A 14,536-nucleotide genomic window follows, 5' to 3' on the forward strand; every position below is an offset into this window, starting at 1 on the left:
CTGCCCACTTCAAAGTGAAAAGAGGAAATAGGCCTTGCCCCAGACCCTACAAGGATTTTTTTTTAAAAGAAATTTATTCAATGAAATTGGCATGACAAGCTCCTCAACAGCACAACCAAAGTACTCTGTCATACCGCCTAGGAGGGACTGACGGCAAAGTAGATGGAGAGGCAGGTGGCTCAACAGGAGGCAGTCAGTGACAGCAATATTTTGTGCAGTTTTGAACTTCATCAGTGTTTCCAGCCTGTAGGCAAAGCCTCAGACACTCTTTATTTCTGTGCATTGCTGCAAAACCACTGTCCCTGAGCTCCTTCCTCAACCATGAATGCTACCTGCCTGCTTCACTCTGTGCTGTGCACTCCCTTACTCATCCCATCTCTGGAAGATAGGTGGGACATAGTCCTCCCTACCTACATGGCATTTCACTCCCTCCCACCCTTGCCCCACTGCAGATGCAACACTTGAAGTATGCTCGCTACATTCCTCTATTTACTCCATGCAATAGCAAAAGGAACTGACTTATTTCTTAAAGGTTCACAGCTGTGCTCAGGAATGGCTCTGTTTTATGATGGTTGTGTAACACACAGAGGGAAGAGCCATCTCATTCCATTGCTTTGACCCAGCTGTGAACTGTTCTTATCTGATTATTTGGCCTAAAAGTAAGCACCTTGGGTTGTGTAGCTAACAGCTCTTGAATCATTCCATTGTTAATGGTCACGACTGCTCTCTTTGAAAATTATGATAAGGATAAATAAAATACTCTAGCTCCTAACAGAGGGATCTTTTAGTTAGTTTTAATGTTCGTGCTCTATACCTAAACCACACAGCACATGCTTAACATGCTGTATTATAAATAGCTTAATTGGTGCGCACTCCATAGGAAATTGGTTTGAGCACTAAAGAATGACAACTAATATATAAGTGCTAAGTATTGTTTTATTAATTTCTAAAACAAAGATGATATGCATGTTTGTCCCAATTAATACAAAGACAAAGGTCTCTCAGAACACAGGGTGGGACAAAGAAACCAATTTTGGGAGAACTATGGTGTGGAAAAGTATTGTGGCAATTTGGATGTAAAGGGTTTTGGAGATGGTGCTTTCCCTCCCCCCGCCTGCCCAGGATTATGGAAAAACTTTTTAAAACTTCTGGAAAAATATGGACTAAGTAAAACAATAATTGTTAGCTTGTGGGAGTGTTTAAATCTCTCTCTCTCTCTCTCTCTCTCTCTCTCTCTCTCTCTGTAAAGTATGTTCTGTTAAGAAGGATTTTGCTGCTGACACTCAATGGGAGATATTTCTGTAAGACACCTTGAATGTAGATTTGTCCATCCCCACCCCAAGAAGGAGAAAACATCTCCTGACATGTACCCTAGTGCCTCTTTGGATGTCTGCAGGTCTGTAATTTCTTTATAGCATTCTTATCATCTACTGCCCTCAACACCCTGTTCAGGGAATAGGAAAAGAGGTTGGTTCAGGTCTCTAAGTGGCACACCTCAATTTGCTGAGGAAATTATACAAGTGCACATATGGATTTTTAATGTATTCTTGCTAATAGTAAAAGTTAAAAGTTGATTGGACTCATAAGAGGTTCTGTATATCAAGTCTTAAAGAGCTCGAGTTTTAATCCCAATAAGCAACAAGTGCAGCATAAGAAACTGGAAGTTCCTAACAGATGGGATTACTGACCTGACTCTCACCAGCTCTCTTCATAATGCTCTTGTGTCTTAACCAGTCATGTTGTATTTTTCCCAGAGTCCTTGGCTGAAATTTGTTAGTTGCTTCTCAGTGTGCACATGTGCAGTGGGGGCCCCCAGCTGATGGCTTTTATGTTATCACTACCTCTGAGAAAAGGGTCTGTGTTCATTATGGACCTGCTTCACCAGATCACACTCTAGGTGGAGCTTGCACAAACTTCCACATCTCATATATTGCATAGTATTAGGGCATGATGAATGTTTGGATTTCTGAATGGCCCCTCTGCTTTATCAGAATTCCAAATATAATTTTCCCTCTACATGCAATAATGTCTCAGATTTGACCTCTGATGATGTTACCAAAACTATGTTTGCATCAGTATTGCCTTATAATTTGCTAGAATTGATAATTTACCAGGATAAACTCAGGTACTAGACTATACCAAATATACCAATTCCTTTGATGTATAAGCCCATGAGTGTTGTATATTTGTATATGTAGACTGATGGAATCTTCTAGTTGTATTATGTAATTGCCTTACAGGAAGAGGGGACAGATTAGGGAGGATGTGGAAAGGAGAGAATAGGTGTCATAAAGAAAGACAAAAACGGGAGCCAAGAGAGCCATTCTGAGTCACGATTCCTTTCTGGAGAGTTGTCTGAGCTTTTGGGCCACTACACCTAGTAGCACTATTGTCAGAAAAATCTAATTTTGATTCAAGCTAAATAGTTTAATGCCATATGTGACTTCCCTTGAATTTGTTCAGATGGGAAGGAACTGGATAGCACAAAAGAATTGCAGATGTGACTCCTAGCCCTTTCCCTCTGTCACTGATTGAATTGATTCCAGTTCCAGGTCCACAGTGACTAAAAGTTGTTACCAGCTGCTTTTCTGAATTGAGATGTGGGGGTTTCAGTCTAGTTCCTAGTAGACAAGCATGGACCTAGGCTGGGGAAAAATCATATTGCCTGGGACAGACAGAGTCAAGCTTCCTATCTGTTAGACCAGGACAACAAGGGAGGCTGGTGGCAGGCTGAGTAACTTCAGGAGCAGCAGCTTTGATCTGTGCCAGTCAGAGGGGAGAAGAATTGGCCTAATTAATGTCAACCACAGTAAGGGCAGGGGACTGGACTCGATAACCTCTTGAGGTCCCTTCCAGTCCTAGAGTCTATGAAAAAAGCTCGACGGCTTTACAAAAGTGTGGAGGAGAAGTGGTTTGCTCTCAAAAAGTGCTAATGCATCAGATCCAGAATAAATGACAGCACATGCATGTTTTAACAAAGCTTTTAACTGCCTGCCTTTCAGGATATTGTTCTTGGTGGCAATACTTTAGATTTTGGCTTGATTCAGGTCTCATTGAAATCAATGGAAGGACTATCGCTGATTTCAATGATCTTTGGATCAGGCGCACTTCGCAATAAGACAGTGGTGGTAGAAAGTGGGTTTTCCATCATACATTTAATCAGAACAAGCCCACACTCGCACTGTTATGAATAACAAATTGCACTTGTGGAATTGATGGATTTATACATGAACAGGTCTCATGTAGATGCTTTCAGATCCCCTCGGGCTATTCTCTTCTGGCTTTAAGGGTAGGAGAGGACCCGGAGCAAAACATGGACATGGTAACATTTTCATACATGCCCAAGTGACTTAGGCTCTGAAGTCCATTGGGATATGCCTTTCCCAAGGAAAATGTAGGCTCTAAAAGCTAGAGAATAGAAGTCGGAAACCTGGGCATAATATTCCAAAACAGAACAAGTGCAATACAGAGAAAAGCCTTTAGCCAATCACAGCCGGACCAGTATTTCAACATAACTTACTCAAGAGAACGAGCCCACAACTTGGAAACTGGACAACCCCATTTTCTAGTCAGGCAACCAGCTTTTGAAATCTTATCTGCCTGTAGCCAAGTGAACAGATTTTTTTCCCCAGCCTATGTACATATCAGGCAACTCATAATCACAGACGGCAGTTAACGACCCCACTCTTGATAGTCCAGTAGAGCAACCAAGGATTGAATGGGCCACTGAAACTTAGCTTCCCTAGAGGTGGCTGTTTACATCAGTGGTGAGGCATGGTGGTGCGGGGATACAGTGTGGGGGAGGGGAGGGGTTAGAACAGCCACTGAACTATACCTGGTTGGGCACAGAGAAGACTCCTGCACCAATTCACTTAAAAGATAAGACCACTCTCTCTATATTTTGTACGGATTAAATCTGAAAGAACACTTTCCTGTGATTTAAGCTAATGAATGTGATGATATGAACTCTGGGCTGAAAACAGTTCAGTTTGTATAAACTATATTTTGTATATTTTTAAAATTAATAAAAATCCTCTTTCATTTAAAAAAAAAAACACTCAGTGTTTGCATTTGTCTCTTAAATTTCATGAGAATAAGTCAGAACTGAATCCACCTCATTATGGTTCTGATTCAATAGGTACATAAGCATACAAGGAATTCCATTCAAATCAATGATGCCATTGACTTTAATAAAACTCCCCATATATTTAAGTATTTTCCTGAATTGGGACCTATCGCAGGAACAAGCCAACCTAACACTCTCAGATGAGAAATACATCTAAAATGATTCCTGTTTCATCCAGAAGGATCCACACACACCAGATCCCTCATCTCTTTCTTTGAGTCCTGTTTTATACCTCTGAAATGATTAGTGCTGAATGCATCTGCTGGAGCTTACCTACCAGCTGGGGATAGGCTAAGATGTTCTTGAATTAACTTCATTTTCAGCTTTCACTTTCTGTGCTGCTATGTTGGTTACTTCTTTACAGTAAGTGCAGCATATGAACCTGTCTGTACAAGTCAGTCTCTTTAAAGTTCCTTCTGCAGATTCTCAAGGCAGAAGGTTTCCCAACAAATGTGATGATGCACACACTTATTTCTAAATGGACAAGATGGTTCACTTTTAACTTCTACATTTAGATCAAAGAATGTATCCACCTAGAAAGGTGGTAGCTGTTTTGACAGCAGACTGTGAACCGTAATGTTATACAACAGCTTAGTACTAGGGATGTGTCCCATCTCTGCTTAGATCTGTACATAAATCCAGTCGTATTGTAAGTATCTGGATTCTTGGACTCCCAAGCAAAAATAAATAATAGATCTGTGTGCTGGGGGGGGGGGGGGGGCATCATCCCTGCAGGCTCAGGATCATGCATGAGGAAGGGATGAACTGGAGACAGGGAAGTAAGGAAGCCCAGATGTTTTCCCACCACCACTGAACCTTGCAAGGAATATGCCAAAAATAAATGCAGCCTCTGACTTGTATGTTGATATAGTTACCTTCCTTAAAAATAAGCCACACAGACAAATCATTCATATGTTATCCATTAGGGCCAAAGCTAATAATAGCAGTAATGTGCTTTAAAATCCTGAGGCGAGGTGCTATAGATGCACTAAGTATAACTGCAGTGCGTTATTGTTACTGTCTCTTCTCTTTCTCTATAACATTTTTCCAGTAGCAAGAAAAACTTCTTACCAGAGTTTTCTAATGTGTTTTCTGGGTATTCTGTCACTCACACTTCCTAGGCTGTATGAGCTGTGCCTTGTCAACGGTGTTAATAACTATCATCTGTGAGTGCATCATATTTCACACTGTATCCTCTTAGTCTCTCCTTGGTCTTCACTACAATAGACCTTTTCCCCTAAAATTTGCTATTGCTGCTACCACTAGTTCAACTCCACCAGTGGGAGTACTAGTGTAAATACAGTGCTGCTGCTGTGTTACTTCTGTGTTTCTAACCCTGCTCACAGGAGAGCTACACAACCCTGTGCTTTAAGTGCAAGTGGCTGCTCTCTTGTGTATGCTAGTATTCCCCCAACATTGCTACCACTGATGGGGTTGAAAAGGTGAGAGAATTCAGGAAATATTTCCTATCCTAGGCAAGGTCATAGACCCAGAGATGTGAAACCTCAGCTGTCCTTTACGGTTTCCAGAGGTGAAAGTCCTGAAAAAACACACAGTATTGAGAAGTTTAGCAACTGCACATTCAAGTCTAGGGTCATATATATCTGGGTATCATCCTTGCTGCTGAAACGTGCACATCCATTCTACTCCGAGTGAGCCTATTCCATGCAGGGAAGTTAAAGGGTCTCCCACGTTTGTTTCAGTAATAATGATTTTTGATCACTGCTAATTGTTGCTGTGTCATGCTATAAGGATGCAGACATTGCAATGTAGATGTACAATTACTTTGGTGTTTTTAGGACAAACACGGCTACTTGCTACCTCTATAACTAAAGGCGGGTTTCCCATAGAGGGGTTTTGTCACAGCAAGGAAAGTCCAGGGCTCTTTTCTACCCCACTTCTCTGGACATGGCCACTGACTAACTTAACATGATGAAAGACATCACTGGGTACATGGGTTAATATATTAAGCACTGTGGGAGGTACTCTGCAAGTGCATCTCAGTCCTTTTCTGCAGCACCTGCCATGTTCTATAATCATTCTGGCCTTGGAAGTTAGGTGCTTAAATACTTTCCAGGATCTGGGCCTCTCTCTGACCCTGATGCAGAAAAGTACATAAGTCACTCCTTGTTCAGAAAAGTGCTTAAGTGCTATGCTGAATCTGAGCCTCTGTCTCAAGTTTCACATCTCAAAAGCATTTTGTTCTATTCACATAAGGTCCAAAGCAGGACAGCAGGAAAGGGCTATGTGGTTTGAACAAATGCAGTTGTATTTCTCGAAGTGGGTTTCTTCTCTATCTCTCCTCCCTCCCCCACCCCTAGAACAGAGCATTTTCATCTTAAGTCAATGAAAGTAGGGCAGAGCCTAACCACACTTTGAGTTGACTGTGTTTTTGTATTCTGGGTAATTGTGATCATTATCTGTACCTAGAAAAGATTTAAACAATTTATAAACCACAGCTGGGCAGAGTTAATGAAGGACATACTGATGGGGGTGCGGGGTGAGGAGGGATGTCCCCAGAGAGCTAGGAGCTGACAGGTGGGTTTTCGTGGGGCTGTAGAAGGATGAGATGAGATGGGAGGAGGATCTGAATATGGGGCTGTGAGGCTGGGGGAGAAAGGTTAGTGAAAGCAAACTCTTACCAAAGTTTGGTATGCATAAAAATATTGTGGCAGGGGTTTGAATCCTGGTAAGGAACAATCCCTCCATGCACCCTTTCTTGATGAGGCTATTTCTCTGTATGAAAAAGCACTCTGCCTCACCCACTACAACACTTATTTGCTATTTCAAATACTATTGGATTTTATATCTAACAATAGCAGCCATTTAAAATTCAGGAGACTCATTTGATTGGATAAGGTCAGACATATTTGTTCACTGTATTCTGATACTTTTTTACTCCTAGACACCCAAAGATGCTAAAAGCCAAAATCCCCTTTGCTAGCCTGATCTGCTTGCCTAGTGGTTAGTGCTCTGCACTGCCTTCTGGAAAACCTGGCTTCCATTCCCAGCCCTTGTCTCTTGCTTCCTGAGATGGGCACTCAGAGCCCAAAGTCCCACAGCTGGAGGACAGAGCCAGAGGATGAAGCCTGAAGCCAATGGGCTGGATCCTGGGGCTTGCTGCCAGGCAGCCAGTGCCCAGGGCTAAAGGCTGAAGTCCTGCAGCCAGAGCCTGCTGCCCTGACACCCTGAGCTGAAGCCCAAAGTCTGCGCCCTATCACCCCTGGGAAGATGGGGAACTCACCGGCTGCCTGCTCCTACAGTGTTGTGCCCGCCCCCAAGTGACTCCAGAGGGTGGCCCCAGCAACCAACACCAAGGCCGTGCATCCAGAAGCACCAGGGAGGGGGAAGAGGCACTACTTTGCCCTCCACACCCCTTCTACTCGCAGCCCAGGAGGCTGTAATGGCCTCAAGTAAAGCCCCTGGTGGCTGCATGTGGCCACAGTGGCCACATTTGAGAAATACTGATTTAGAGACATAGCCCAGCTATGAGGGCACAGAGAGAGCTCTGAGTCAATGATGCCCAAGTTATGGACCTAAGTGAATGGTAGAGTTCCCGAGTTTGGTTGGAGGTATTCCTGAAGCTTTCATCAGATTACATAACCTTCAATTAAAGATTAATCTGTTATTCCTGGAGACTCCCGGACAATCCTGGAGGGTTGGCAACCCTAGTGACAGGCAAGATGATGGTATTGTCCACGATAATTGAGAAAGGAGGTAGTGGCTGGGGTGGGAGGTGCTTAGGGGGCTTTTTTTTAGCCATGTTGAGGTTGAGCTGATGGCTAGACATCCATGAGGAGATGTCAGAGAGAGAGGCTTAGATTTTACTTTGGACAGAAGGAGACAGGTGTGGAGTACAAAGCTACATCAGTGAGTTGTCAGCAGGTAGTTGAATTTGTGTTTTGCGGATGAGATTAACCAGAGATAAGTGATTTAGGGCTCTTCCAGATGAGAAATTTGCACCATTTTAATTTAAGGTGTTGTTTTATATTGATTTAGTTAAGCAAAAGTCTAGAGGGAGGTGGAATTTTAGTTCCATTTAGTTTAAATCAGGTATCTGTTTAAGCTAAACCAAAATGTGTGTTTACACAGGGCTTTGCAGCAGTTTAACTAAATTGGTTGAAAACATGATTTGTTAAATCAGTTCAACTTTCTTGTGTAGATGAGATACAGAGCTGGACTGTTAGTAATGTAGAATTGGGATCTCTGGCTCCCTTGCATCCTTTTGACAACTTGTGTTTATACATGCAACTCTGTCTGCCCTCTTCAGGATCAACACCCAGCACGCCCCCACAGCACTGCCCTGCCACATACACAGCTTCTACCAGGAGACCATACAGCCATTCACTCAGGGCCAGATTCTCAAAGGTAATAGTAACCTAAAGATGTAGATAGGTGCTCCCTGGGCTTCAATGGGAATTTGGTGTCCAGGTGCTTTTGAAAATCCCACTAGACGTTTATATGTATATCTAGGAACCCCATTACCTTTAAAAATCCAGCTCACAGTAGTATGTCCTCTCTTCCTGCCCAGTATCACCCCACTGGCCTCTCAGCCAGTAATGTGAGAACACTAAATCACTAAATTAAGTTAAATACAATCAAGGTAACTATCCAGTGAAGACTAGGCCTCAGTTTATCAGTTAAGGAAATAGGTTGTTTGCACAGTGCTATTGGGTAACTTCCTTTCTTAATTCCAGAATATGGTGTTGGCTTTGGGAGTAATAAGGAATGTTTAATCAGCTTTTACCATCAATTCCTTCTTCAAGTAAACATATCAGTAAAGCAGATCTTCTAATTTTCCCTTGCCTGCCATGCCTGGATAACAACCAGGGGAATTTGTGACTAGGGCCTCCTCTACACTAAAAAGCTTTGTCAGTATAAAAATGTCATACAAATCATATCCCTAACTAATACTGCTATATTTCTAGCACAGAAATTTCTAGCACAGACCTGACCTGGAATGAGTGAGAAAAGTGTTTTTCCTCTTCTATTTCCCATGTTTTGTGTAATGTGTGAACCATTGCAGTAACATCTACAGCTTGAGAAGTACAAATTTTTGTTCTTTAAATTGTTGATTACAGTTCATTAGCATTATTTTTTGCCTTAAGCATATTCTAGTTGTGCTTTTTTTCTCTGGGGTTATAGCTCTGGTGCTGGTAAGTGGAAGAGCTGTTCAATTCACATAGAACTTTGACTGTAGAATACAAAATACAGATGTCACATCTTACATCCTGGGTTATATAATTCTGCCAAAACAAGATGGGAGCTGGGGGAGGAGGGGAAGGGAGAGGGAAATCAGCATAGCCTATACTTTATAAAAGCTTTTTTCTCCCACTTGACCTGTGTGAGTTTGGTGTTTTACCTTGCATGAAATCCAGATACTGTGCAAGGTACAAAGCTTTTTATTGTATTAATAGAAAATGCTTTCGTGTGTGAGAGTAGAAGCTTAATGTTAATCTGTCCTGAGGTGAAAAAAATTCTATTCTATTTACTACATAGGATATAAATTGTTTATAATATTAAAAGAACCAAAGAGGCAAAATTTAAAAGCCAATAGAAAGTGCTATTTCATTTGCAGAGGGAGGTCTCATAAAACACCAGAGAACCTACACAGTGAAGGCACTCAGCGCAATAAATACCAGATACTAATTGGCATTTCTGCTCCTCTTTCTCTACAGTGCGTGTGCTGCACGCAGGTTAAATGGAGTTTCTCTGGTTTTAGTGCGGTCTTCATAAGACCTTCCTGTTTTTCTCTTGCTGTTTACGATATTTCCAACCCAAAATATTAAAAAAAAAAAAAATCATGAATTAAAAAACATAACAAACAAAAAACTCTCATGATTTTTAAGGCAATGTGCTTTCTCACTTGTCTTCTGGTTTCTGAGCCTTTAATGTGCAAGTTCTGGATCACATTTATAATCTTCCTGCAACTGTGAAAGCTAAAAACATCCTTTTTTTATAAATGAAAACTGACCTTCTCATGTAATCACTTGTCTCCAGGAGCCATGGGCTGGGCTGTAAGAACAATACCACAAAGTGTTTGACTGTAACTCTGCTGTTTGTCTTTTCAGAGAAAGATGGTTGAATAGCCTTGGAAAGGGATATGTGTGTGTGTGTGTGTGTCATCTCATCTCATCCACCCCTCCCTTAGCCCTGACATTAGCAGAACAAAAAGACCAGAGGCAGAATTATCCTCGCAAAGAATAATTCCCCCAAGATTCATTATAACATGAGGAAAGAGAAGGGCAACTGTAGTTTTTTTCCCCAGGTCCGAAGGTGGGCTGGGTGAGGAATCTTTGCTGTTTGGTAAACAAACAAAGGATAGAGTGTGTATGTGTAACATCATCTCCCTGCAGTAGGGTGACCAGATAGCTAGAGTGAAAAACTGGGACAGGGGTGAGGGAGTAATAGGAGACGATATAAAAAAAAGCCCCAAATACCAGGACTGTCCCCATAAAATTGGGACATCTGATCACCCTACCCTGCAGTGGCCTGGCTAGGCCTCACTTTCTATAATGCCACATAGTGTAATTTCATATTTTGTTCATGTAACCGTACTGAGGCTTAAAGAAAAGGGACCACTGACTAAACGAACCATGTTTTTGCAGAGGTGACTAAGATAGGAAGGGAGAAGGTGGTAGATTTATACAGTTCTCTCCACCCCCAAAACTAACAGATGCACAAAGGAAAAAGTACACATTCTGTAATGGGGCACCACCTGGTGGTTCAATGTGCACCACTCAGAGAGATGCAAAAAGCCTCGTCTGGTCTCTGCCATGCAAGATTGTTCTCTCTAGTTCATTTCCGCCTTTCCCTCCTGTTGTTTGTTACTCACTGCATCTTGTTCCAAATAGTACTGTAACCTCTTTGGGGCAGGGATTGTGCATGCGTGTTTATACAGGGCTCTGAACAACGGGGTCCTTATCTGATTTGGGGCCTTAGGGTAAATGATGATGATAATAAGAGCAGTGTTTTATCCAGGTCTGTTTTAAACATCCCATGCCTTGAGGTTTCCATCACTTCCTTATGGTCACAACTGACATTAAGCTGATCAAGCGCTCTGCATTTGATTACATTGTGGACAATGTAATTTTTACATGGAAGTTCCTAAATTGTCTTCCTAGAACTGATCACTGTTCATCTAGTCCAGCATCCAGCAAAGGCTCTACCTAATGCTTCAGAGGAAGGGGAAGGAAAAATCCATAATACAGCTGGCTAATTTATGCAATGCTTTCCAACACAGGAGGGGAAACCTTTCCTTCCTGATCTCCCTGCAGAGCAGTTAATGCCCTGAAGCATAAGGTTTGATCACACTCTGTTCAAACTGGTCATGTTCCAGATCAGAGGGAATGAGCTGTCAAACCATTTTTTTAAGAGAAGAGTACCTAATTAGGGCAAGCAAACAGAGGGGCAAGAATAAAAACATTAAACACATGGACCATATTCAGCCTCACACTAATGCTCTGTATAATTTGTTTCCTGTAGATCATTCTAGGGCAGCTACGGAAGTAGTGTCAAGGTACCTTCCTCCTGCATCAGTATAACAAAGCTCACCAACCTTCTCTGTTTTCCATTATCCTTGTGGATTCTGGGGCTAATGCCGACAGAACCATCCCTGGAAGATGTCCGCCTGTGAAGTGAGAGAAGTAATGCTCAGTTCTCCATTTGGCGCACACAGGCTACACCAGGAAGATTCTTAGGGAAGCTCCAGGAGGAATGATGTGAGAATGACAGATGGTAGCAAGGGTGGTGAAAAGGAACCCCTGAGGCTACATGATGATGATTCACGCGCCAGGAGCCTTTTCAGTGGATCAAAACAGAAGGAACCAGTGTGGGAAATTTCTGAGAGACTCGTTTTGCTAGCTAAGGAGATTACAGAACTGCATCCTCCCTTTTGTAGACGGTGTCTGCTGCTTTTTGACTTTACATTTTCCATTGTTGCTGGTGGTAGTACTTCTGTAGACAGGACACTGGTGTTTTTACAGTCATCGCACCCTGCCCAGAGCCGATCTAGATAACGTGGTGGTAAAAATGCCAGCAGTAGCCTGGACCATGTCTATACTGGCACGTCCACCATGGCTGCCACCATTGGAAAGCTTTAAGCAATAAAGTCTAGTGTAGAAAAGGTCTACAATAATCTGAATGCACTGAGATGCGGGCATGGTCTCGGGCCCAGGTTTAGAGGGATGGGGAATTAGCTAGTTTCCGAAATTACAGTAAAGCTAGGCTGTGGCTGTTTTGGAAAGCCCTCTGAAATGTTATCAGCCAGAATCTGTAATCAAGCTTGTTGAGCTGTTCTCTATCCTCTCTACACCAATAGTTGCTTCAGTTCATTGTGGTGTTAAATGCGACTGCAATAAAGAGACTTTGTTGTGGTCTCTGCAGAGCTGCTTTTGCTAACGTTCAACTGATCACTTGAATAAAAGACTTCACCTGGAAAGGTGTGTATGTACTTGCTGGTGCATGTACATCAGATTCAGCTAGGAACAAGCAGTTCTAAGGGGCTCAGATCTTGCACAGAGAAGGTGTTGTCTTTGATCTGCAATACAACATGCTTTTCTGCTAATGCTTTTTTACTGTGGGGACAGCAGGCCCCTGTCATTCCAACAATCCTGGACCCATTAGAGCTATGCACAGAAACAGCGCCATATCAGTCTGGACCATTGGGCCAGTCCTGGTTTGTGTTTCAGGAAGTGGCTGATACCCAATGCTTCAGAGGAAAAACAAACCTATAATGTAGCTGGCCAATCTGTAATGCTGTACTACAGGGGCTGGGGAAGAGTGGTTGCTTCCTAATCACACTACAGCTGGCCAGCTCACACTCTGAAGGGTATCTTACCTACAGAAAAAAAGAACAGGAGTACTTGTGGCACCTTAGAGACTAACAGATTTATTGGGGCATAAGCTTTCGTGGGCTACAGCTCACTTCATCAGATGCATGCGGTGGAAAATACAGTAGGAAGATATATATATACACAGAGAACATGAAACAATGGGTGTTGCCATACACACTATAACGAGAGTGATCAGTTAAGGTGAGCTATTACCAGCAGGAAATTTGTTAGTCTCTAAGGTGCCACAAGTACTCCTGTTCTTTTTGCAGATACAGACTAACACGGCTGCTGCTCTGTTACCTACAGAGCTTCACGTATTATTGATGCTAACAACATTACTCAGCACTTAGAAGTTTTGGATTGTGCTGTCTGGGTACAATCTTCTGTTAGCAGAGCCCTCCTAAGCAGGCTGCACAGGAGGTTTAGGGGGAACCATACTGAATAACCTCACACCCACCACTGGCCTGATACAAAAACACAAGAATCCCCTATTCCCCCCCCCACACATTTAAATTTCCAGAGCTACAGCCTAGTCCAGTATCATAGGAGTAGCCATGTTAGTCTGGATCTGTAAAAGCAGCGATGAGTCCTGTGGCACCTTATAGACTAACAGACATATTGGAGCATGAGCTTTCATGGGTGAATACCCACACGCATCCGACGAAGTAGGTATTTACCCACAAAAGCTCATGCTCCAATATGTTTGTTAGCGTATAAGGTGCCACAGGACTCATTGCTGCTTTTACAGCCTAGTCCAAAATTCCAGGAGCAAATTGAACTTGTGTATAACATTCAAAGGTTCAGGCTCCTCTGGTGCTCGAAGGAATAGAGTGTTACCTTGCAGTTATTAGCTGCTGGTAGTTATTTCAAAGCCATTTGTTTTCAGAAAGCTGTACCATAGCAAATTGCAGCAAGGAATTTATTTCTGGCTCGGAGTGCCTCTAAATCCCCCAGATAATTCTCATGTGCAAGCTCTTTTGAAATGGCAGATATAAATATATATATTTCAAAATTCCATATAGTGATATTTCTAGGACTGCACATTTAGGGTGCCAAAGAACTTATTTGTAGACGGGTGTGTGTGAAAGGATGTTGTCCTAGCCACCCTACAAACCCACTCTACTTAATTTACTCGTCACTCTGAATTCCTGAAATCCATAAATGCTGATCAAAGTTAAAACACATCATAGAAGCAGCATACACTGTCCTCCAGAAACACATCGACACTGGAATACGCAAAAGTACGTGGGGTATCATGAGGATAAAGATAACAGAAAGCCACTGCTATTCAGTTGGGGCAGCAAAGTCTTCCATGAGGAGGTGTCACACTCCCTCCCCAACCAACAGTCTCAGGACTTGCTTCAGGCGGGACAGATGCTGTCAAGTGTCGCTCTGACCCCACATCTGCACAGGGCTGGTGCTGCCCAATCCATGCCTCCATATCAATAATACCAAATGGGCCCCAAGTGCCTTGTTACCACTCTTGATTGTCCTTGCTGCTCAGCTGTAAGACCTCTAAAGAGTGATTTCCAGCTGAGACCAGCCCAGTGCAGCTCCTTTCAGCTCATGGGGTAGG

Source organism: Chelonoidis abingdonii, chromosome 1, assembly GCF_003597395.2.
Source record: "Chelonoidis abingdonii isolate Lonesome George chromosome 1, CheloAbing_2.0, whole genome shotgun sequence".
NCBI lineage: Eukaryota > Metazoa > Chordata > Testudines > Testudinidae > Chelonoidis > Chelonoidis abingdonii.